The 24039-nt window shown below is 40.8% G+C and overlaps 1 protein-coding gene across 6 annotated transcripts in view; it reads left to right on the forward strand.

Annotated features, from left to right (window-relative positions):
* LOC132825811 (astrotactin-2-like) overlaps window positions 1-24039 on the forward strand; it is a 1607744-nt gene that overhangs the window by 847962 nt on the left and 735743 nt on the right. The window contains exon 1 of one of the 6 annotated variants that reach the window (XM_060841307.1): window positions 3068-3077. The exons of the other annotated variants lie outside the window; for them this stretch is intronic. The gene's annotated coding sequence lies outside the window, so the exon portion shown is untranslated. Of the gene's footprint in view, window positions 1-3067; window positions 3078-24039 lie in introns of those variants that run through there. 6 annotated transcript variants of the gene reach the window in all.

Here is a 24039-nt window from a genome sequence, read left to right on the forward strand (position 1 = left end):
GTAGTAAGTACATCTACTTATTGAATCAGAAAATTTTCTTGTACACGCTTAAAAAATTCATCTCCATCCAACCCCTCAACACTATGGCAGTCCCAGTCTATGTTCAGAAAGTTAAAATCCCCTACCATAACCACCCTATTATTCTAACAGACAACTGAAATCTCCTTAAACATTTGTTTCTCAATTTCCCACTGAGTACTGGGGGGTCTGTGGTACAATTCCAATAAGATGATCATCCCTTTCTTATTTCTTAGTTCCACCCAAATAGCTTCCCTTAATGTATTTCCAAGAGTATCCTCTCTCAGTACAGTATCCCTTATCAAAACACCCCTTCTCTCCTCACTTGTTCCCTTCCTATTCTTCCTATAGCATCTATACCTTGGAACATAAAGCTGACAGTCCTATCCATCCCTGAACCATGTTTCTGTAATTGCTATGACATCCCAGTCCCAAGTTCCCAACCATGCCTTGAGTTCATCTCCCTTACCTGCAGTTTAATTTATCAGTTTTGTCTCATTCTCTGTTTTGTTCCTGCCTGCCCTGAACATTTCACACTGATCTCTTTTCTCATTGTCTCCCTGGGTCACCCCTGCCTAACTAGTTAAAATCCTCCCAAGCAGCAAACCTCCCTTCCAATATATTATTTCCCTTCCAATTCAGATGGAATCTGTCCTTCATATACAGGGGAAAGGTGATGGATATTGTCCAATCATCAGTGAACATGTCCAATTCTGACCTGACAATGGGGGGGGGGGTGGTGGTTGGAGGGGGGTGGGTGTGTTGTTGATGAATGAGACAAATTGGTTGGACCCAGGACACTACCCTTAGGAACTCCTGAAACTAAACAAATGACCTTGAACAACCACGACTAGCTTCCTATTTGTGAGATATGACTCTGACTAGTGGAGAGATTGTCCCTGATACTCATTGATTCTAATTTTGCCACACTCAGTTGAGTGCAGCCTTGATGTCAAGAGTTGTCATTCTCACACCACCTCTGGAATTCAGCTCGTTTGTCCACATTTGAATCAAGGCTGCGATGAGGTCACAAGCTGAGTGGCTCTGGCAAAACCCAAACTGGGCGTCACTGAGCATGTTATTGCTCAGCAGGTACTGCTTGATAGCACTGTTGATGATGTTATGAAGATGTGGGTGTGCTGTACCTTTAAGAGAGTTAAAAGCCAGCAGAACTACCTGACACAGCACCAAATGTTCTGAATAAGGAAATAGTGTCGAAAGCTTGATTAGCTGGTTGCTGAGAAATGACAAAACAGTTTTAATTTCGCCAATCAGTTTAAATTATACCCTAAAAATACCAAATTCCAGTCAAGTTTGAATTTAGTATATTGACGATCTTAAAAGCCAATGACACAATCTGATTCTTTGGAGGTATAAGGCCAGTGAAAATTGAACAGTTGGGAGGAGAACTGCCAAGCCAACAACATCTGCAGACTGCCCGGAGAATAGCTCCCTTAAATATATCTTTATCAATCCATGACCTGTGAATCCCAATTTGAATCTGTTTTGTCATTTCTAAGCAACCAGCTAATCAAGCTTTTGACCAATTGTTACATTGTTACCTTATACAGCATCAAGTGTACTGAATCAGGTATTTCTGTTAGCTTTTAACTCTCTTAAAGGTAGAGTACACCCATATCTTCATAACGATGGCACCTTTTATCTCTTTAGGGATGATCGCGGGTAGAGTGATCAGGTGATAATTGGCTGAGTTGGATTCATCCTGTTTATTGTGTAGAGGACACACCTGGGCAGTTTTCCATATTTTCAGGTAAATGCCAGTGTTGTAGCTGTACTGGAACAGCTTGGCTTGGAAAGTAACAAGTTTTGGAGCATAAGTGTTCAGTACTATTGCTGTAATGTTGTCAGGATCCATAGCCTTTGTTGTATCCAAGGGCCCCAACCGTTTATTGATGTCATATGGAGTGAATTGAATCGGCTGAAGACCACTGGACATTTCTGACTGAAGATTGCTGAGAATGCTTCAGTCTTCTCTTTTGCACTGATGTGCTTGATTCTTCCATCACGGATGATGGGGATATGTTTGGAGCCTCCTCCCCCATTGAGTTATTTATTTGTCCACTACCATTCCCGACTGGGTGTGGCAGAACTGCCGAGCTCCGATTTAATCTGTTGGTTGTAGAATTGCTTAGCTCTGTCAGCTCTCACTTGCTGTTTATGATGTTTGTTGTGCAAGTAGTCCTGTTGATAGCTTCACCAGGTTGATGTTTCACTTTTATGTACACTTTGTGCTGCTCCTGGCATGTCCTCCTGCATCCTTCATTGAACCAGGGTTGGTCCACTAGCTTGATAGTAATGATTGAGTAGGGGATATATCAGGCCATAAGGTTACAGATTGTGCTGGGGTACAACTCTGCTGCTGCCCACAGCGCCATATGGATTCCCGGTCTTGGAGCGGGAGGGTAAAGATCCAGTGGTTGTGGCCCAAATAGGTACCAATGACACAGATAAAAGTCGGGCAGAGGTTCTGCAAAGGGAACAGCTAGGAGCTAAATTAAAAATCAGAACCAAAAGGTAATAATCTCTGGATTGCTACTTGAGCCATGAGCTAATTGGCACAGGGCCCATAAGATAAAGCAGGTAAATGCATGACTCAGAGCTTGGTGTGAGAGGAATGTGTTTGACTTCATGGGAGATTGGCACTAATACTTGGGAATAAGGGCCTCTTCCAATAGGATGGTTTTTATCTGAGCTGTGCTGGGACCAGAGTCTTCGCAAATCACACAACTGGGGCTCCAGACAGAGCTTTAAACTAATTGGGGAGGGGTGGGGGGGAGGTGGGGAAGGGTGGTGTGTGGAGGGGAAAGGTTTCAGTCATAGGGGAAACTAGAAAACCCAAATTGAAAGAGGACGGAAGAATGTAGCACTCAGGAGAGGATGTTTAAATCTCCAGTACAGACACAAATAGGACAGTGTGTATGGAAATGGTTAGCAACCAAACATCAAGCACACTGGACAAACGACTGACAATGAGAAGTGGGACGGTTAATACAGGACTGAAGGTGTTATATCTGAATGCACACAGTATAAAGAAGAAGGTAAATGAGTTTGTCGTGCAGATCAAAATTGGCAGTTATGATGTGGTTGGTATTATGGAGACGTGGCTCCAAGAGATTAAGAATTGGGAGCTAAATATTCAAGGATATACATCTTATCAAAAAGACAGACAGGTGGGTAGAGGGAGTGGGATTGTCTTATTAGTAAGAAATGAAATTATGTTAATAGCAAGAAATGAAATAGGGTCAGATGGTATAGAACAGAGGTGGGAACCTTTTCATGTTGGAAGGCCGCATCTAATAAGGCCACATCCAAGAAGCTTCAATTGTATATTCTTCAAAATTCACATTATTTTTTAAAAATCTAACTACTAAGTACTAACTAACTAAATAAAATGAAAAAAAGTTAATTCTAAAGTTAACTCACCTTTTAATGACTTTGTTGTGACTGCTTATTGTAGGAAAGCATTTGAATATTTGGTTGCAGTATGGATGTCTGCCATTTTACCTGATCCTCGAGATGGGTATCCGTCATTTGTGACCTTAAAGACGTCTTGATTTTGGTTAAGTAGGAGAATGTAGATTTGCAGCAATAAGTGGGGATTATTTCGTTGAATTTTCTTTTACTCTCTGGTATTTTAAATACATTCATTTTAAGATTAAAATAAAAATAATAAAGGATGAAAAAAACTTACTAATAAAAAAATAAAAGATTGTTCTGCAAAATTTGGATTCATTCAAAAGGCCACACACAATGCCCTAGAAGGCCGCATGCGGCCTTAAGGCTGCAGGTTCCCCATCCCTGGTGTAGAATCACTTTGGGTAGAAATGATGTACCATAAAGTATGGAATTATAGTTGGAGTTACGTGCAGGCCTCCAAACAATAGTCAGGAGCTGGGACACAAGATACACCAGGAGATAGAAAAGATGTGTAGTAAAGGCAAAGTTACAGTGATCATGGGGGACTTCAATACACAGGTAGACTGGGAAATTAGGTTGGTAATGGTTACAAGAAAAGGAATTTGCAGAATGGCGTTTTGGAGCAGCTTGTGGTGAAGCCCACTAGGGAACAGGCAATATTGAATTTAGCGTTGTGCAATGAGGCAAACTTGATGAGGGAGCTTAAGGTGAAGGAATCCTTAGGAAGCAGTGATCATAATATAATCAAATTTACTCTGCAGTTTGAGAAGGAGAAAATAGAATCAGAGATAATGGTATTACAACTGAATAAAGACAACTACAGAGGCATGAGAGAGGAGCTGGGTAGAATTGATGGGAGAGGAGCCTAGCAGGAAAGATAGTGAAACAGCAATGGCAGGAGTTTCTGGGAGTAATTCAGGAGGCACAGCAGAGATTCATCCTGAGGAAAAAGAAGCATAGTACAGGGAGAATGAGGCAACTATGGCTGACTAGGAAAGTCAGGGATAGCATAAAAATAAAAGAGAAAGCATATAATTTTGCGAAGGGCAGTGGGAAACCAGAGGATTGAGAAGCTTACAAAGATCATCAGAGGGGAACAAAAAGTAAATAAGGAGGGAGAAGATTAAATAGGAGGATAAACGAGCCATTGAATAAAGGAAGACTAAGATTTTCTTTAGATATACACAAGGCAGAAGTGGACATTGGTAAGTTGTAAAGTGATCTGGATGTAGGTTTGTTTGCTAAGCTGGAAGGTTCATTTTCAAACGTTTTGTCACCATACTAGGTAACATCATCAGTGAGTGTCTGGATGAAGTGCTGGTGGCATGGCCCACTTTCTATTTTTGTTTTTAGGTTTACTTGGGTTGGTCATGTCAATTCCTGTGATGGTGTCATTTCCTGTGGTGATGTAACTTCGTGTTCTTTCTCTCAGGGATTGGTAAATGGGATCCAAGTCAATTGATATTGATAGAGTTCCGGTTGGAATGCCATGCTTATAGGAATTCTCGTACATGTCTCTGTTTGGCTTGTCCTAGGATGGATGTGTTGTCCCAGTCAAAGTGATACTAGTGAGAGTGGGTCATGTCTTTTCCTTGCTAGCTGATATTCATGTATCCTATTGATCCAATGTGTTGTTTGTGACAGTTCTTGCACGGTATTTTGTAAATGACATTAGTTTTGTTTGTTGTCTGTATAGGATCTTCCACGTTCATTAGCTGTTGTTTTAGTCTGTTGGTGGGTTTGTGTGCTACTATGATGCTAAGAGGTCTGAGTAGTCTGGCATTGATTTCTGAGATGTCTTTGATGTCAGGGAGAGTGGCTAGGGTTTCTGGATGTGTTTTGTCTGCCTGATGGGGTTTGTTGCTGAGAAATTGGCAGAATGCGTTCATTGGGTACCCATTCTTTTTTAATACACTTTATAGGTGAGTTTGGCAGAAGAGTGGCAGATGTCATTCAATCCTGGCAAATGTGAGGTGATGCATTTTGGGAAGTCTAATTCTAGAGCGAATTATACAGTAAATGGAAGTGCCTTGGGAAAAGTTGATGAGCAGAGTGATGTGGGAGTTCAAGTCCATTGTACCCTGAAGGCTGCTGCACCCAAGAGAGTGAGGGGGAAGAGCTGAATCTGGTGGCCATCACCAAGGAGAAGGTGCATGAAAAATTGAATGGCTTAAAAATGGATAAGTCACCTGGACCAGATGGATTACACCCCAGAGTTTTTTTTTTGACTTACAGTGTGGAAACAGGCCCTTCGGCCCAACAAGTCCACACCGACCCGCCGAAGCGAAACCCACCCATACCCCTACATTACCCCTTACTTAACACTATGGGCAATTTAGCATGGCCAATTCACCTGACCCGCACATCTTTGGACTGTGGGAGGAAACCGGAGCACCCGGAGGAAACCCACGCAGACACGGGGAGAACGTGCAAACTCCACACAGTCAGTCGCCTGAGTCGGGAATTGAACCCGGGTCTTCAGGCGCTGTGAGGCAGCAGTGCTAACCACTGTGCCACCGTGCCGCCCAAGTTCTAAGAAAGATAACTGAAGAAATAGTGGAGGCGTTCGTAGTAATATTTCAGGAATCACTAGAATCAGGCTGGGTCTCAGAGGACTGGAAAATTGATAATGTTCAAAGTTTGGGAGAAGGTTTGTAGCTCGGGTGCTCGTTGTTGTGGTTCTGTTTGCCGGTGAACAGAACCACAACAATTGATAATGTAACACCCCGGTTTAAAAAGGGAGTAAGGCAAAAGATGGAAAATTACAGACTGATTAGCCCAACCTTGGTCTGGGTAAGATCTTGGAATCAATTGTGAAGAGTAAGATTTCTCAGGATGGCAGCCAGTGACAATTGGTGTTCTGCAAGTCTTTGTGTTGGGACAGCAACTTTTCACTTTACACATTAGCGATCTAGATGTATGAACTGAGGGTATTCTGGCTAATTTTGCAGACGATACAAAGAGAGGTAGAAGAACAGGTAAAATTGAGGAGGTGGGAGGCTGCAGAAGGATTTGGATAAGTTAGAAGAGTGGGCAAAGAAGTGGCAGATTGAATACACTGTGGGAAAGTGTAACATCATGCACTTTGGTAGGAAGAATAGAGGCATGGACTATTTTCTAAATTGGGCGAAAATTCAGAAGTCTGAAGTGCAAAGGGAGTGGGGTTTCTTGTCCTGGATTCTCTCAAGGTAACCCTGCAGGTTGAGTCAATAGTTAGGAAGGCAAATGTATTGATAGTATTTATTTTGAGAGGACTTGAATAGAAAAACATAAGTGTACTTCTGAGGCCCTATAAGACTCTGGCCAGGCCACAATTGCAGTATTGTGTGCAGTTTTGGGCCCTGTATCTCAGGAACGAAGTACTGACCCTGAAGAGTGTTCAGAGGTGGTTCACGAGAATGGTCCCAGAATGAAAAACCTAACACATGAACATGTTTGAGGACTCTGGGTCTATGCTCGATGGAGTTTAGAAGGCTGAGGTGGGGGGGGGGGGGGGGGGGGGGGGAATCTAATTGAAACATACAAAATACTGGATGGTCTGGAGAAAGTGGATGTTGGAAAGATGTTTCCATTGGTAGGAGAGTCTAGGACCCAAGGGCACAGCTTTAGAGTAAAGGGAAGATTTTTTAGAATGGAGATAAGGAGAAACATTTTCTGCCAGACAGTGGTGAATCTATGGAATTCATTGCCACAAAAGTGGTGGAATCCAGGTCATTGACATATTAAGACTGAGATAGATACATTCTTGAGTATCAAGGGGATCAAGGGTTACGGAGGGAAAATGGGAGACTGGGGTTGAGAAACTTATCAGCCATGATTGAATGGTGGAGCAGACTCAATGGACTGAATGGCCTAATTTCTGCTCCTCTGTCTTATGACGGAGAGTTCCCTTTTATTGTAGATAGTCATTTGTGATTATACGGCACCTATAATAGTTTCTATTTATCTACTGAACTGTTGAACAGTTTTTTTCTCGGATGAACAATAGTTGCTTCAGTATTTGAGAGTTAGAAATGGGACAGAACAGTGTGGTCATCAATTAATATCTGACCTTAAAATGGTTGGAAGGTCATTGATGAAGCTGAAAAACTGGTTTGATCTAGAACACAAGCCTGACAAACCTTTGTAGTGATGTCCTGAGTCCACTGAGCTTTTGAAAGGTCTTGAAGGAGAGTCTTGACTCGAAACATTAGCTCTCTTTGTAGCTCCACAGATGCAGCTTGAGCTGCTGACTTTCTCCAACATTCTCTGTGTTTGTCTCTGGAGCTTAGGTTTTTTTGTTCCTGTTTGGAATAAAGTTCTAATAAGGTCTTCAGTGGTCCTTTAGGAACCTAAACTGAGCATGACTGAGCAGGTTATTGTTGAAAAATTTTCACTCAGTAGCATTGGTGACAGCAATTTCCAATACTTTCATGATGGCTAACAGTAGACTGATGCAGTAGCTATTGACTGGGTGATTTTGGCCTTTTTCTGTGTACAGGGCGTAGTTAAGCAATTTTTCACATTTTTGGGTCAATGCCAGTATTGGCTAGTGACACATATAGTCCTTAATCACAAATATTCAGCCTGACAGGTGAGATGTTGGCGGCACCCACACACTCTGTGGTACTAAGCTGTTTCTTGAACGTGGAATGGATTGTATTGGCTGAAGACTGACATCTATGATGCTGCAAACCTTGGGAAAGAACACAGGTGGATCCTTCACTTGGCCCTTCTAACTGAAAATGATAGCAAGTGTTTTGGTCTTTGTTCCAATGTGATGATCTCCACAGCCATTCATAATGAGGATTTTATTTTGAGTTTCTTCCTCTCACTAGTTGTTTAATTGTCCACAACCTATCATATTAAGCTGTGGAAAAATGTAGACCTTGATTTGATCCCCAGATTATGGTTAAACTGTCTCCCTACAGCATGGTGCTTTAATACGTTATTTTCATGCTTTGTTGTAGCTTCAGGAGGTTGGCATCTCATTTGTAAGTATCCCTAGTGCTGCTCCTGGCATGATTCTCTACTCCTCATGGAATTAGAGTTGATTTGTAAGTGTGAAGGTAAAGGTAGAATGAATGCACCCTCTGTTCCTAGACTCTCCCACACGGGAAAACCATCTCTCTGCAATTAATCTGGAAAGCCCCTCAAGGATCTTATATAATTCAATAGGTTTGCCTCTCATTTGTCTATATCTTAATGAGTACTGTCCAAAGTCATTTAAAAAATCCCTCTGTGCCCAGAATCAAACTCATGAAGTTTCTCTGCTTATGAAGCTAGTGTATCTTTCCATCGATACGGAGACCAAAACTGTTGACAAGATTCCAGATGATGTCAGATGAGTGCGTCCAGCTAGTCCTATCTTTAGAGCTCTTCCAACACACCCTGCTCCTCTTTCACCGCCCAATCCTCTGAGCCTTTCTGATTAGAGTTGGGTCTTCATAAAAATCCAACTAAATGGCACATCCACTGTAATCCAAGAGTAGTCATTAGACCCTTGACTTTGGTCCCAAAATCTTTCACTTTAAAAATGTTGGTTTCAGGTGTGGGGTTGTCAGTAACAGTCTAACACGTCTATTTTACAAGCATTGTTTTATTATGTGAATATCGGAAATATTTGTCGTGAATTCAGTACTTTGTTCAGCAACCAGAATAATCATTACTGTTTCCGAAGACCTGGATATCAAACTGTGAGCGTGTCACATGTATAAAAGTCGACACCGTATTTTTTGCACAAACATTTGGCATCAAGAACTTGACTTTTGCGTATGTGGTAGCACTTTTGAATTGGCCTCATATCCAGGTCACTCCATAATCTTTTGCATTGACTTTGATCCAATATGAAAGGAAAAACAAAAGATAGAAGTGAAAAAACAGAAAGTAAATCTTAAGGATGTGAGATCTCTGCACCAAAGTCTTTCAAATGTGTGATTCTCATCACAAAATGAGTGGCAGAATCTAGTGCTCATTAGTTACGGAGTGGCATCCACTTTTCAGATCCACTGTCAAATTAATTACCAATTAAGCATTTAGCTGGGCAGCAGCATTCCTCCTGGAAATCCAGAACTGATGGGGACATTATCCTGCCCTTGAGAGCTGCCTACCAGTCGCAGACAAGCAGCTGTTAATAGCTCAGCAGCACCACTTGGAAGCTTATGGCTTATTCTGGTAAAGTACTCACCCAAGGCCAAGAATCAGCAAATGACCCAGGCCACATGTAGGTCATGACAGGAGCAGAGTCACAGGGTGGGAAGTCACAGGAAAGGTAATGTCAGAAGAAAGGTCAAGAGGCTGGCCCTCAGTTGCTCTGGTATCTCGGTCAGATATTAAGTATCTGTTAATGAGAGAACCCTCTCCGCTCCTCACTCTCAGAAAACCCACAAATATCCCTGACAAGGTTTGCTTTGTCAGCTTCCTGGATGGCAAATCCACCACCTGTCACTGGGTGAATACCAACCACAATGGGATGAAGCCGATAAGTGGGCATTAATTGCAAGTAGTAGTAACATGAGGTCATCCACAAGACTTTTCTACATGGACTTAATTGGGACAGAAGTAGGGAGGCAGCTGGATTAAATGTCCAATCACCACCAAAGTCTCATCAGGAGAAGCCATTGAGTGCCACTTCAGATGCTGTCACATTGACCACCAATTTTATCAATTTTCATATGGACATAAACAGCTTTTACATTTCAAAATGGTACGTTTCTTCTGGCTTTGAAATGTCTGCTGCAGTAAAGCCTCGAGGGAAATGTTATGTTTTCAGCAGCTTTGTTTCTAAAAATGCAAATTAAACTATTCAGCACAAGTGGACCTTGGCTATGGCAATTTTTTAAAGTGGTCATATTATACCATGAACATTGTAGCCCTGAAGTCAAATTATTCCTCCAATGGCATGAACAATTGTAAACAATATGAATCTTTCATCTTTTCATATAATGAAGTGAAAAACTATCTTTTTTTTAACCTTAAGTTTTGTTTAAGCAGCATTTGTTTGGCCAAACATTTTGTCACATCTTTTATCAATGTAACTATCTAACAGATGGCAAAGTAACTCATCATTTTGTGATAAAATGAATCAAAGAGCCACAGATGCTGGAGATTTGAACCAACAAAAACAGATTTTGCTGGAGACCAGCGACCAAATTCCAGATTACTGAACTCAAAATCTGTCTTCTCTCCACAGGTGCTACTCCTGAACTTCTCCAGTAATTTCTGTTTCTATTTGTAATTATTGTATGCATTGACCTTTTTTGTTAAAGTCAGACCAATCCATGTGTTGTTCTAAATAACAGCAAAACCAGGGAACGTTAAGTGACAAATGGACTTCTTACAATCCTGAGGTGTTTAGGAGTGAAAGGTTGATTTGTTGAGTAGTTTTGAGATGAGAACAAGCCTCCTCCACAGTCTTCATCACTGTATTTTGTTGCACTAATTTGGTTGGGAGCTGGTTGAGGATTTCTAGACTCTGTGGATCGAGGGAAATTTTTATATTCGACACTTCACATTTCCAGCAACGAATGGCTCTCTGCTTTTTTCACTGCTGCTCCCATGATCCAGTGTAGTCAGCAATTGTTTTGCATTTCAGCTGTAACTTTATTGTAGATAAGTTGAAAAAATAAAATTCTCCAGTTACATGTCATGGACACTGACAGTTGCAATTGGACAATATTTGGTTCCTCAAACATAGTTTTATGACAGAACAAAAAAAACATCAATGTCTTGCACAGTATTCAATCAATACGCTTCCCACACGCTAGTGAATTGCTGGAGAATAGAGATCAGGATTGGATTTTTTTTAGAGAGCTTCCGAGAGCAAGTGTTGAGAGATGATACCCTCACATTCAGATAAATAATATCATGAGAAAATTGACAGCAAATTGCAGGATATTGAATTGTTCAGTTGTACATTGGGAGAGGAAGCAGTTTGTGAAATTCTTTGCATCAGCTGAATGATCTGCTGTGAGTACTGTTGGCTCCAGTGGCCTTTGCTTTCAGAGAACACTGACCATTGAATGGTAGCCAGAGATTCCTTTTGACAAAAAGATGCATTGCGTTCCTATAGATTGCTTGCAACCTATTAACAAGAGCTGATGGTGCAAGATTAGCTGTCTGAAAACAAACTTTGTTAGCTATGATTGATTGTTTTAATGGTGCAAACTGTTGAGAGATTAGAATCCACATGTGCCGTTGTGTTGCGCATATTGATCCATTGTTTCTCAGAGAATGCATCACATCTTTATATTTGCTGACAACTTTTCACATGAGAATTATTTTGGAATTAATCCACGGCAAAGTCTTCACTTTCACTTTATTGCAGCACCTTCTAATCTAGAATAAGTAATGTTGGTTATTTATTGTGTGTATGTGCAGTATCTGCAGGGGAGATATGTTCAGGCAGTTTTATTTAACATGTTCCATGTGCTGGTGCTAGTTTCTCAATATTACGTGATATGCTCAGGTATGAGATCGCACAGTTTAAATTGTTAAAATCTTTATTAACATTGAAAGATATTGCAGCAACATTTCATGCAGAGGGTGGTGCGTGTCTGAAATGAGCTTCCAGAGGAAGTGATGGTGGCTGGTGCAATTACATTTGAAAGGCATCTACATGGGTATATGAATAGGAGGAGTTTAGGGACATATGGCCCAAATGCTGGCAAATGGGACTAGATTAGGTTAGGATATCTGGTCGACATGGACAAGTGGACCAAAGAGTCCATTTCCATGCTGTACATCTCTATGAATCTATGACTCTAAACCCTATTTATTGTCATCTTGTTGGTGTTGCAAAAATCTCCTTGCATCAATTACCTTATCCCATCTAATCTCCTTTCAGTCAATTCACATTCCTGGAATAAAAACTCTTTGCTGTTTCCCTACAGAGTTACGCAAGGTAACAATAATTAGATTTTTCATTGCCATATTATTTTAGCCGCTATCGGATTGCTCAATCGCATTCTCAACTCAACATTTGGAACTTTTACTTACAAGTAGAACCCACAATCTCACCTAAACTGAAAACCGTAAATGTTGGAGATCACAGCAGGTCAGGAAGCAACCGTAGAGAGAGAGCAAGCTAATATTTCAAGTCCAGATGACTCTTCATCAGAACTGAAATGAAGCATAGAGGGGGCAGCATTTATGGAGGGGAGTTGTGGGGGGGAACAGGGGTGGTGGTGGGGTGGGGGGTGGGGGGGGGAGGTAGTGTTGGACTGCTGGGAGAGAAACAATGTTGATAGTTCAGATTAAGTGTTCAGAATGTGAGAATGGCAAAATAATAGTGTCTCACACTGCCAGACCAGAAAGAACAGACAGTCCCACTAGAGTGTGAGGACAGGAGAGGGTGACAGAGAATGATGAAGAGCTTCTGCTCAAAATGCCGACTCTCCTGCTCCTTGGATACTGCATGACCTGCTGTGCTTTTCCAGCACCACATTGTAGACCCTAATCTCCAGCATCTGCAAACCTCACTTTCTCCCAGAGACTGTAACAAGTCAAGCTAAAAGAAAGGGAAGGAATAGGATCACAATTTAAAGGAGTTGAACTCAATATTGAGCCCAGAAGGTTGTAACCTGCCTAGTTTGAAGTTGAGATGTTGCTTCTCCAGTTTGCCCTATGATTCGCTAGAGCTCAGGGGAAGTTTAACATATTTTAATATTGACATTGGACATGGCAGTCTGAGTCAGCAACTGGGAAGTATTTCTGATGTTCATTGCGACTGTAGCAGCTGCAGTGAATTAAAAAAAAACACAAAGCTGTTGACATATAAATTATTGAAAATTAAGAAACACCCTCCATATCAGAGCAGGAGAAAGACATTCCGTGCCTTGAGCCTGTTTCACCATACAATAAGATCATGGCTGATCTTTGGCCGAACTCCATATATCCGCCTTTAGTGATATCCCTTAATACCCTGGCTTCATAAAATAATATCTATCTCAGATTTAAACTTAACAACTGATCCAGCATTCACTTCCATTTGTGGAAGAGGGCTCCTAACACCAGTATACAAATGATGTACAATGTAGGAAAATGTGAAATCGTCAATTTTGGTGGTATGAATGAAGAAAAAACATTATCTAAATGGTGAGAGATTGCAGAGCTGTGAGGTGCAGAGAAATCTGGATGTCCTAGTGCATGAATCACAGTAAGTTACTCTGCAAATACAGCAAGTAATCAGAAAAGCTAATTGAACATTTTGTTTTATTGTGAGGGGGGTTGAATTGAAGAGGAGGAAGGTTATGCTTCAGTTATACAGGGCATTGCTGAGAGCACATCTAAATTATTGTGTACAGTACTGGTCACCATATGTTCAGAAGCATGTTAATGTATTGGAAGCAGTTCAGAGAATACCTGGTATGAACAGTTTGTCTTATCAGGAAAGGCTAGACAGGTAAGGTCTGTATCCTCTACAGCACAGAAGAGTCAGAGGTCCCTTAATTGAAACAAATGATATCCTGAGGAGTCTTGATGGGATGGATGTTGAAAGGATGTTTCAATAGTGTCACGATGGCTCAGTGGTTGGCACTGCTGCCTCACAGCGTCAGTGACTCAGGTTCAATTCCACCCTTGGTCGACTGTGTGGACATTCTCCCCATGTCTGCATGAGTTTCTTCTGGATGCTCCAGTTTCCTCCCACAAACCAAAGATGTGCAGGTTAGGTGGATTTGCCATACTAAATTGCCTACAGTGTACAGACTCAGTGGGATAGCCATGAGAAATGCAAGATTTCTGGTGTCGGAGAGTGGGTCTGGGTGAGATGTTGTTTATCGAAAAGTGTGGCGCTGGAAAAGCACAGCAGGTCAGGCAGCATCAAAGGACCAAGAGAATGGACGTTTCAGGGATAAGCCCTTCCTCAAGAATGTGGGGGAAGGGGGCTGAGAGATAAATAGGAGGGTGGGGTGGACCTGGGAGAAGGTAGTTTGGAAGGCGATAGGTAGATGGAGGTAGGGGTTTGATGGTGATTGGTCGGAGGGGAGGGTGGAATGGATGGGTAGGAAGGAAGGAAGGCTCTTTGGAGGGCCAATGGGCTGAATGGCCTGTTTCCACACTGTAGGGATTTTGCGTGTTGTGTGAGAACCTAGAACTAGGGCTCATCGTTTAAAAACAACTGTTTAAGACAGAGATGAAGGAACATAATTTTATCTCAGAGGATTTTGAGTCTTGAGAATTCCTTCCCTCAAAAGGTGCAGAATCTTTAAACATTTTAAAGGCAGAGGTAGATAGACTCTTAATTTCCGAGGGAATAAAAATTTAACAAGGATATGCAGGAATGTCGAGTTGAAGTTTAAAATCAGATCAGCCATGATCTTATTGAATCTCAGGGCAAGCTGAAAGGGTGAGTGGCTTATTCTTTGTCCTTGTTCATGCATTTGTAATAATTGCCACCCAATCCCTTTCAGATAATTCGGAAACTCTGCTGCTGTCGTGCATCAGATTTTGCAGTGATAATGTAATTCTGGGTGCATTTAATTTATTTCAATAGGCAGATAACTGAACGTTAAAAAATTCAGTGCACTTTTCCCTGTGGTTCAGTCATGCACAATGTTCGACACCGTCTCTAGGATGACAACATCAACACTAAATTTCAGTCGTAAGGCATTCACGTTTTGTTCACAGCAGGGCAAAAGTCTGATTTGCCTCTAATGCCTAAATTGGTGAGTCAGTGCCCTGAGGTAGCTATGTTTAAGCAGCAGTGGATGTGTTATGCATTAGTGTTCGGTAATCCATGAAATGATTAGTAGGAACTCAAGTCATGTGCATAGAATGTAATCCTGCAAGGTGGAGCATTGTGAAATTTCTTTCAATATGAATGTATTTTTTTGCTCAGTATAGCATGTAGATTTTGGATTAAATTTTCTGTGCTCTGTGCATAGAGTTATCATGATCAATGTCTGGTTGAATCTGTTTAGTTGAATATCTTTCTCGCTCAATGCACATCCTGTTTTCATTTGCGTGGAATCTCCCTTCTCATTTAGCATCTCATTGGTGGGGGATGGGGATGATGAAGACACATGTTTCAGGTTCAAGCAGCGTTCCCGCTCAGAGAATAGAATGTGTATGAACGTGGTCACGTTGACCTTTCAAATTGCCACTTGTTAGAATTGAATCCATGCTCATATTGTTGTTTTTCTGTTTCAAGGTGACTGCATTTGGCAGATAGGGAATAACGTCAAAAAATGTGAACTTGTGCACTTTGTCAAGAATGAAGAAAAACATCATATTGTTATTTATTCATATTGTTCATTTTAGTACAGGAGGAATTCGTACATGAATCAGAAAAGAGGAATATGCAGGTACAGCATGTGATAAGGAAAACAAATGGAATCTTCTCATTTATTCTGAAAATGTGTTGCTGGAAAAGCGCAGCAGGTCAGGCAGCATCCAAGGAGCAGGAGAATCGACATTTTGGGCATGAGCCCTTCTTCAGGAAAGTCCTCACTTTCTCCTAAAAAAATCAGCTCTGATCTCCAGCATCTGCAGTCCTCACTTTTCTTATAAATTATTGCAAGGGGAATGGAATATAAAAGTAGGGGAGGTTTACTGCATTTTACGGGGCATTGGGAAAATGACATCAAGAGAATGGTGCACAATTTTGGTCATCTAACCTATGATAGAGCTCATTGCATCAGAAACTGATCAGAGAAGGTTCACTCGATTGATTCTTGGAATGGAAGGGTTACCTTGTGAAGAAATGTTGAGCAGATTGAGCATATATTCATTGGACTGTAGAAAAATAACAAGTAGTCTCATTGAAACATGTGAGAACTTGAGAGAAATTTCAATGGATACTGAGAGGGTTTTCCCTTGTGCGGGGAGACCATAATGAGAGCTTTCCAATTCAAGACATTTTCAGGAGGAGGACTGCTTTTCTTTTCTTCTCTCAGAAGGTCATCAGTTTGTGGAATTCTTTTTGCTGGTGGCCAGGTTATTGCGTGTTTTTAAATCTGAATTGGATAGATTTGTAATTGACAAGGGAGTTGAAGATGGGTATACAGGCAGAAAATCAATTTGAAGGCACAGGTAAATCAGCCATAATCAAGTCAAATAGCAGAGAAGCCTTGAGGAGCCAATTTGCCTATTTTTGCTTCTAATTTGTACACAAATACATACCTATGTAAATTAATATATTCTAGAACTGATTTTTTGTGAATGTAATATGGAGATGCTTAGGTTGGCGAGCATCAGGTAACATAATTTCCTGAAGGTGAAGTAAAGTTTTGAAATGTTAATGCTAATTGAAATTAGTGTGTAAATAGCCGTGATTAAATCAGTTTTTCACATTATGGTTGAGAAATTGAATGGCCTGGCTACATTGCAGCCTATGTTCAGCATTGTTAACTAACTGATTCTGCTTATGAATCAGCTATAAAACAAACTGAAAATCTGAATTGGCTTGAATGTTATTCTGATAAATGTAAGATAAGGAACATTGATAACAGTGGCCCCAAGAGAGATATCAAAATGTATGTGGCATAAAAATGGTGGTTGGGCTGGTTGGACAAGTGTTCATTATTTTCATAAATTGGTAATATAAACCAAAGCTTTAATTCAATGAAAGGATACATTGGTGAGACCATACTTGACATGTTTTAGGTTTGATCAGTTTATGGTCACAAATACCAACCTATTGGAGCAAGCCAAAGAAAAACATCCAGGATGGTACCAGACTGACGATGAATGAGTGATAAAAGACAAAACTAATGAGCTCCATCTGTTCTCTTAGGCACTGAAATGGCGATGTTCTAAGTATTGAGAAATAAGGGTCCTGATTAAATGCAGTAGAAAGCACAAACATAACGTAACTGTTTAGAGTCATAGGGATATACAGCATGGAAACAGACCCTTCAGTCCACCTCATCCATGCGGACCATTCGTCCTAAATGTGTCTACTCCCATTTGCCAGCATTTGGTCCAAATCCCTCTGAACCCTTCCTATTCATATACCAATCCAGATGTCTTTTAAATGTTGTAATTGTACCAGCCTCCCCCACTTCCAACAGCAGCTTATTCCATCCACGCACCACCCTCTACGTGAAAAAGTTATCCCTTAGTTCCCTTTTAAATCTTTCTCCTCTTACCTTAAACTGATGCCCTCTAGTTTTTGACTCCCCCACTCTAGGGAAAACATCTTATTGATTTACTCTTTCCGTGCCCATCATGATTTTATAAACCCCTATAAGATTGCCCCTCAGCCTCCGATGGTTCAGGGAAAATAGCCCCAGCCTATTCAGCCTCTCCAACCATGACAACATCCTACTAAATTTTTTTTGGACGCTGTCAATTTTCACAACATCTTTCTTATGGCAGGAAGACCAGAATTGCACTCAGTAATCCAGAAGTAGCCTAACCAATGTAAAGCTGCAACATGATCTCCCAACTCCTATACTCAATGCACTGACCAATAAAGGCAAGCATGCCAAATGACTTCTTCACTATCCTATCTGCCAATGATTACACTTTCAAAAAATGATGAACCTGTATTCCAAGATCTCTTTGTTCAGCAACGCGTCCCAGGATTTTACCATTAAGTGTACAAGTCCTGTCCTGATTTCAAAATGCAGCACCTCACATTTATCTAAATTAAACTCCATCTGACACTCCTCAGCTCATTGGCCCATCTGATTGAAATCCAAGTGTAATCTGAGGTAACCACCTTCGCTGTCCACTACACTTCCGATTTTGGTGTCATCTGCAAACTTACTAACTATACCTCCTATGTTCACATCCACTTCATTTATGTAAATGATGAAAACCAATTGACCTACCACTAATCCTGTGGCACACCGCTGGCCACAGGCCTCCAGTCTGAAAAGCAACCCTCCACCACCACTGTCTGTCTTTTACATTCAAGCCATTTCTGTATCTAAATGGCTAGTTCTCCCTGTATTCCATGTTATTTAATTTTGCTCATCACTCTACTATGCGAAACCTTGTCGAACACCTTACTGAAGTCCATATTGATCACATTCACCACTCTGCTCTTATCAATCCTCTTCGTTACTTCTTCAAAGAAACTGAATTAAGTCAGTGAAACATGATTTCCCACACACAAAGCCATGTTGACTATTACTTATCAGTTCTTGCCTTTCCAAGTACATGATAATTCTGTCCCCCTCAGTTCTTTCCAACAACTTGCCCATCATTGGTCTATTGTTCCCAGGCCTTTCCTTACCACTTTTCTTGAACAGTTGCATCATGTTAGCCAACCTCCAGTCTTCTGGCACCTCACCTATGACTATCGATGGCACAAGTATCTCAGCAAGGGGCCCAGCAATCTCCTCCCTCACTTCTCAGAGTTCTAGGATACACCTGATCAGGTCCCAGGGATTTATCCACCTTTTATGCATTTTAAGACATCCAGCACCACCACCTCTGCAATATAGACATTTTCAAGATGTCATTATTTATTTCCCCACATTCATTATCTTCCATATCCTTCACCACAGTAAACACTGAAACAAAATACTCATTTAGTATCTCACCTGTATCCTCTGGTTCCACACTTAGGCGACCTTGCTGATCTTTAAGCGGCCCTCTACTCTCCCTAGTTACCCTTTTGTCCTTAAAGACTTTGAAGAAACCCTTTCGATTCTCCTTAACCCTATTTAACAAAGCCATTTTATATCCCCCTTTAAGCCTCATGATTTCACTCTTGATGCATATTCCTACTGCATTTATAGTCTTCTAACAATTCATTTAATCTTTACTGTCTATACCTGACATATAATTCCTTCTTTTTCTTGATCAAAACATCAATTTCTCTAGTCATCCAGCATTCCCTACATCTACCAGCCTTGTCCTTCATCCTAACAGGAACATACTGCATCTAGACTCTTGTTATCTCATTTTTGAAGGCATCTCATTTACCAGCCATCCCTTTACTGACAAACATTCACCTTTTGAAATTGCTTCCCTAATACCATCAAAATTGGCCTTCCTCCAATTTAAAACTTTAACTTTTAGATTTGGTCTATCTTTTTGAATCACTATTTTAAAGCGAATAGAATTATCGTCACTGGCCCCAGAGTGCTCCCCCACTGACACCTCAGTCACCTGCCCTGCCTTATTTCCCAAGAGTAGGTAAGGTTTTGCACCTTCTTTAGTAGGTACATCCACATACTGAATCAGAAAATTGTCTTGTACACACTTAACAAATTCCTCTTAAACCAAGTCCTTTACAATATGTTCAGAAAATTAAAATCCCCTACTATAACCACCCTATTATTTTCACCGGTAACTGAAATCTCCTTAAATATATGCTTCACAATTTCCAGGTGAGTATTGGGGTTCGATAGTACTGTCCAAATAAGGTGTTCATCCCTTTCTCAGTTCCATCCAAATAACTTAGCTGGATGTATTCCCAGGAGTATCATCCCTAAGTACAGCAGTAATGTTAACCTTTATCAAAAATACAACTCACCTTCCTGTCTTGCTCCCCTTTCTATCTTTCCTATAGCATCTATATCTTGGAACATTACACTACCAGTCCTATCCCACCCTGAGCCACGTCTCTGTAATTGCTATAATATTCCAGTCCTATGTTCCCAACCATGTCCCGAGTTCACCTGTCGTCCCTGTTAGGCGTCTTGCATTGAAATAAATGTAGTTTAATTTACCAGTCCTACCTCATTCTTTGCTATGTTCCTGCCTACCCTGACTGTTTGCCTTACTACTTTTCTCAACTGTATCAGTCTCAGATTGCTCTCTTTCTTCACGATCTGTCTGGGTCTCATTTCCACCCCTCTTCCTTATTTAAATCCTCCTGAGCAGCTTTCGCAAAAACCCTCGCCAGTTTCCCAGTCCCCTTCGAATTCAAGTGCAAACCGTCCTACTAATAGAGATCACTTCAACCACAGGAGAGATTCTAGTGATCCAAAAATGTGAATCCATCTCCCTTGCCTGAGCTCCTCAGCCACTCATTCATTTGCTCTATCCTCCATTCCTACCCTCACAGCTCATGACACCGGGAGTAATCCAGATATTATTACCCTCGAGCACCTCCTTTTTAAATTACTGCCTAACATCCAATATTCTCTTTTCAGAATCCCATCCTTATCTTTCCCTGTGTCGTTAGTTCCAATTCAAAGCAATATGGTTGACTAAAAACCTTTTTACAAAATAATCATGTCCCTGATTCAGTATAGAATTCTACAATATGGCACCAAGCATGAAAAATTGCGGGAATCATCTGCGTGGATCCTGAGTACGGATCAAAGCAATAAGACACATTGTGTTGCCTTGTTGGTTCTTCCATTCACAAACTTTATCCAGTGTTATCTTTGTCGTTTTAAGAGCTGTGTAATTAATAAGCCAAAGACCAGGATGGAAAGCAAATGACCAACTGACATTTGCAGTCCAGCAAAAAGGAGCTCGAAGGAAAATACATACAATGATACGTGTGACTGCAAATTGTATTCTGCAGTTAAATAACTGTGTGGAATTTTCCAGTGCACTGTCTAATCTGTGTTATTTACCAATGACACGAGAAATACAACAACAAAGATCCCCTCAAAATACACACCATCCTGATTTGCAATATTGTCACTGTTCCTTTACCATTGTGTCAAAATTCTGGAACCTGCTCCCAGAACAGTACCGTGGCTGTAGCTTCACTTCACACACAACAAATGTGTTCCTCACTATCCTCTCTTAGGCAATTCATGCTGGTCTGGCTATAAATTTGGCGAAACATTGACTGCTGCTTCATAACGAGTGTAATTCCTGCTGTTCAGTTGGATTCATTCCGCCTCCCTACATTCGACCACATTCCTTTCATTTTATTCTTTTTACACTGCTCAAGCTTTTAAAAGATAAGAAAGTAAAGCAAGTTTAGGCCATTCAGATCCACCCACAGGTATCATCTGGCTGGTCAACCACTTCAATGCCTTTTTCTCACATTATCTCCAAATGCTTTTATGGCATTGACATTTCGAGCACTGTCACTTTCAACTTTAAAATATAGTCAACGATTTGGCTTCCATGGCCCTCTGAGGTGGAAAATTCTAAAGATTCACAACATTTTGAGTTACAAAGATTCACTACATCCAAAAGGTGTTTGTAAAGCTCTGGTCATGTATTCTGCATATTGTTTTCTAATTTTTTGCCCCTGTGGTACCCTGTTTTATGACTATCGTATTCAGATGATTTAACAATATAAGCAAGTTATAACAATTGCTTAATAGAATTCATTGTGTATTTATTGCACAGTTGCCCAGTAGAAATCGCTGACTAGCTACAAGCAGTTATGGGGACACAAGTTTCACTACATGCACTAATTGTCACAGAAGAGAAAATGTGAGTGAATGTACTTCATGCATATTTTCTTAAACTCCACCTTCAGTATCCTCCCTTTGCCATTTTTCTTCTTTAGTTAATCAGTCACTTTACATCTCAGTGAAAAGTTGCAGTTTTTGTTTTGTCTCGGAGCTGAAGGCTGACTTTTTCAGTGACCACTAAGCATGTTAGCTGCACAACACAATCCACCAGTCCCACTTTTGTTCTCCACCCAGAATCAAGCTTTTGACCCCTGTTTGCACTTTGCGGTGACCTGTCGGAGCGACGTTGTTTGTCAGGCCTTCCTTTCATCTCCTGGACTGGATCAGTCACTTCGGTCATTACAAGAATGGCCATGCTCACAGCTGCCCTCTTGGCATGTTATTGCTGGAATTAACATCTGGACATTCCATCCACGTTAGGCATTACATTAGCAGAAAAGCATAGCCAGTCACCAAGGAAGTAAAACTCATACATCAACAAATATTCACACACACACTGCTTTCCATCTTAATCATTTTACCAGCAAATGCAAAAACATATATGAACAATTTGATTGAAAATTGCAGCCATACACTCAACAATGCTGTCTATTAGTCTTTTTTTTCATTTCCTAATCAAAAATGCAATTAGCCACATATTGATTCTTAATTAACCACATGCAGTTAGTGGCTAAATTATTTGATGTGTTTTTGGAATTGTGCTCAATATTTTCACATTATTCACAAGCAAAGGAGTAAATAGTTTTGATGGTGATGCTAAAGAATTTAGTCTAAGCAAAATTATTAGCCCCTTTGCAGAGCTTGTTATCAGTAATTTGGCCAGTACCTGCATTTCCAAGATTATACAGTTAATTCCCTTCCTTGCTTTAAGATTGTAGGCTTAATACAATGCTTGCAAATGTTGGTGACTGTTAAGATGGTCTCTCCTAATTTCACTTACCTCATTACTAAAAGGTTACACTGAAGACCAATGCACCTACGTGCTTGTTCTCCATCAGATGAAAATGCTGATGTGGCTTGTTTTGCAGAATGGGCGAAACAATTATTGCTGAAGCAGCTTGCTCCGACATTTGACATCCGTGCCATGATTCTGGAAAAAGACAATATTGATCAGCTAGTTTTCCTGTTAATTGCTCACCAATGTCCCTGTCTGAGTGTATTTGCTGTCATTAAGTGACAAAAGATTAAATTTGGCAGTGGCATCATGTATGGTTTAAAAAGCCTCTGAACAAAGATGACTTTTTTAAAAAAAGTATAAAAACAATGTTGGCAAATTAGCATTCTATTTTGCATCTTTTTAAAATGTTATTTCCATTGCAATTTTTCCTATGTCTTCTGTTAAGAGTTACAGATGAGAAATTTACTGCCAGGCCATTGCCAGAGGATTTCTTGTGGCTCTACTACTATACTTTGGAAGAAAAAAACTACCTTTTTTCTGTCACTAAATGCTTTCTATTAGTTTGTTCATGTGACACAGGGCCATTTGCGATTCCTCACATGCTGAGGCTATCCATGTTCAAATGTAACGAGATCTGGACAAATATCCAGGCTTGGACTGGCAAATAACAAATCACAGTCATACTATATAAAAAGTCAGGCATTGACTATCTACAATAAGAGACAATCTAACCACTGCTCCTTGACATTCAATAGTGTTACCATCACGCTAGCCCCAACTATCAACATCTTGGGGATACCATTGAGCAGAAACTCAATTGGACTTGCTATATAAGTACAGCAGTTTCAAGTTCAGGTCAGATGCTAGGAATACTGCAGCAAGTAACTAATCCCCTGGCTCCCCAAAGCCTGTCCACTATCTACAAGGCACAAGTCAGACGTGTGATGGAATACCCTGCACTTGCCTGGTTGGGTGCAGCTCCAAAAACAGTCATGAAGCTTGACACTATCCAGGACAAAGCAGCCCACTTGATTGGCATCAGATCCACAAACATACACTTCTTCATTACTGACCCTCAGTAGCCATAGTATGTATTATCTACAAGGTGCACCGCAGAAATTCAACTCAGGCCCTTAGATAGCACCTTCCAAATCCATGATCACTCACCATCCTGACATATCGCTGTTCCTTTACTATCCCAGAGTTCCTTTTCTAATGGCATTGTGGGTCTACCTACAGCCTTTGGAAGGCAGCTCACCACCACCAGCTCATAGGCAGTTAGGGATGGGCAACAAATGTTGGCCAGACAGTGATGCTCAGGTCCCATTAGAGATTTTTTTTTTAAATGCGTTAATGCAATGAGACAAAACATGCTGAAGGAAAATGCAGACTGGCCAGCAGAAACTTTGAGGGAAAATT

The sequence above is a fragment of the Hemiscyllium ocellatum genome, chromosome 21, assembly GCF_020745735.1.
Source record: "Hemiscyllium ocellatum isolate sHemOce1 chromosome 21, sHemOce1.pat.X.cur, whole genome shotgun sequence".
In the NCBI taxonomy this organism is placed as follows: domain Eukaryota; kingdom Metazoa; phylum Chordata; class Chondrichthyes; order Orectolobiformes; family Hemiscylliidae; genus Hemiscyllium; species Hemiscyllium ocellatum.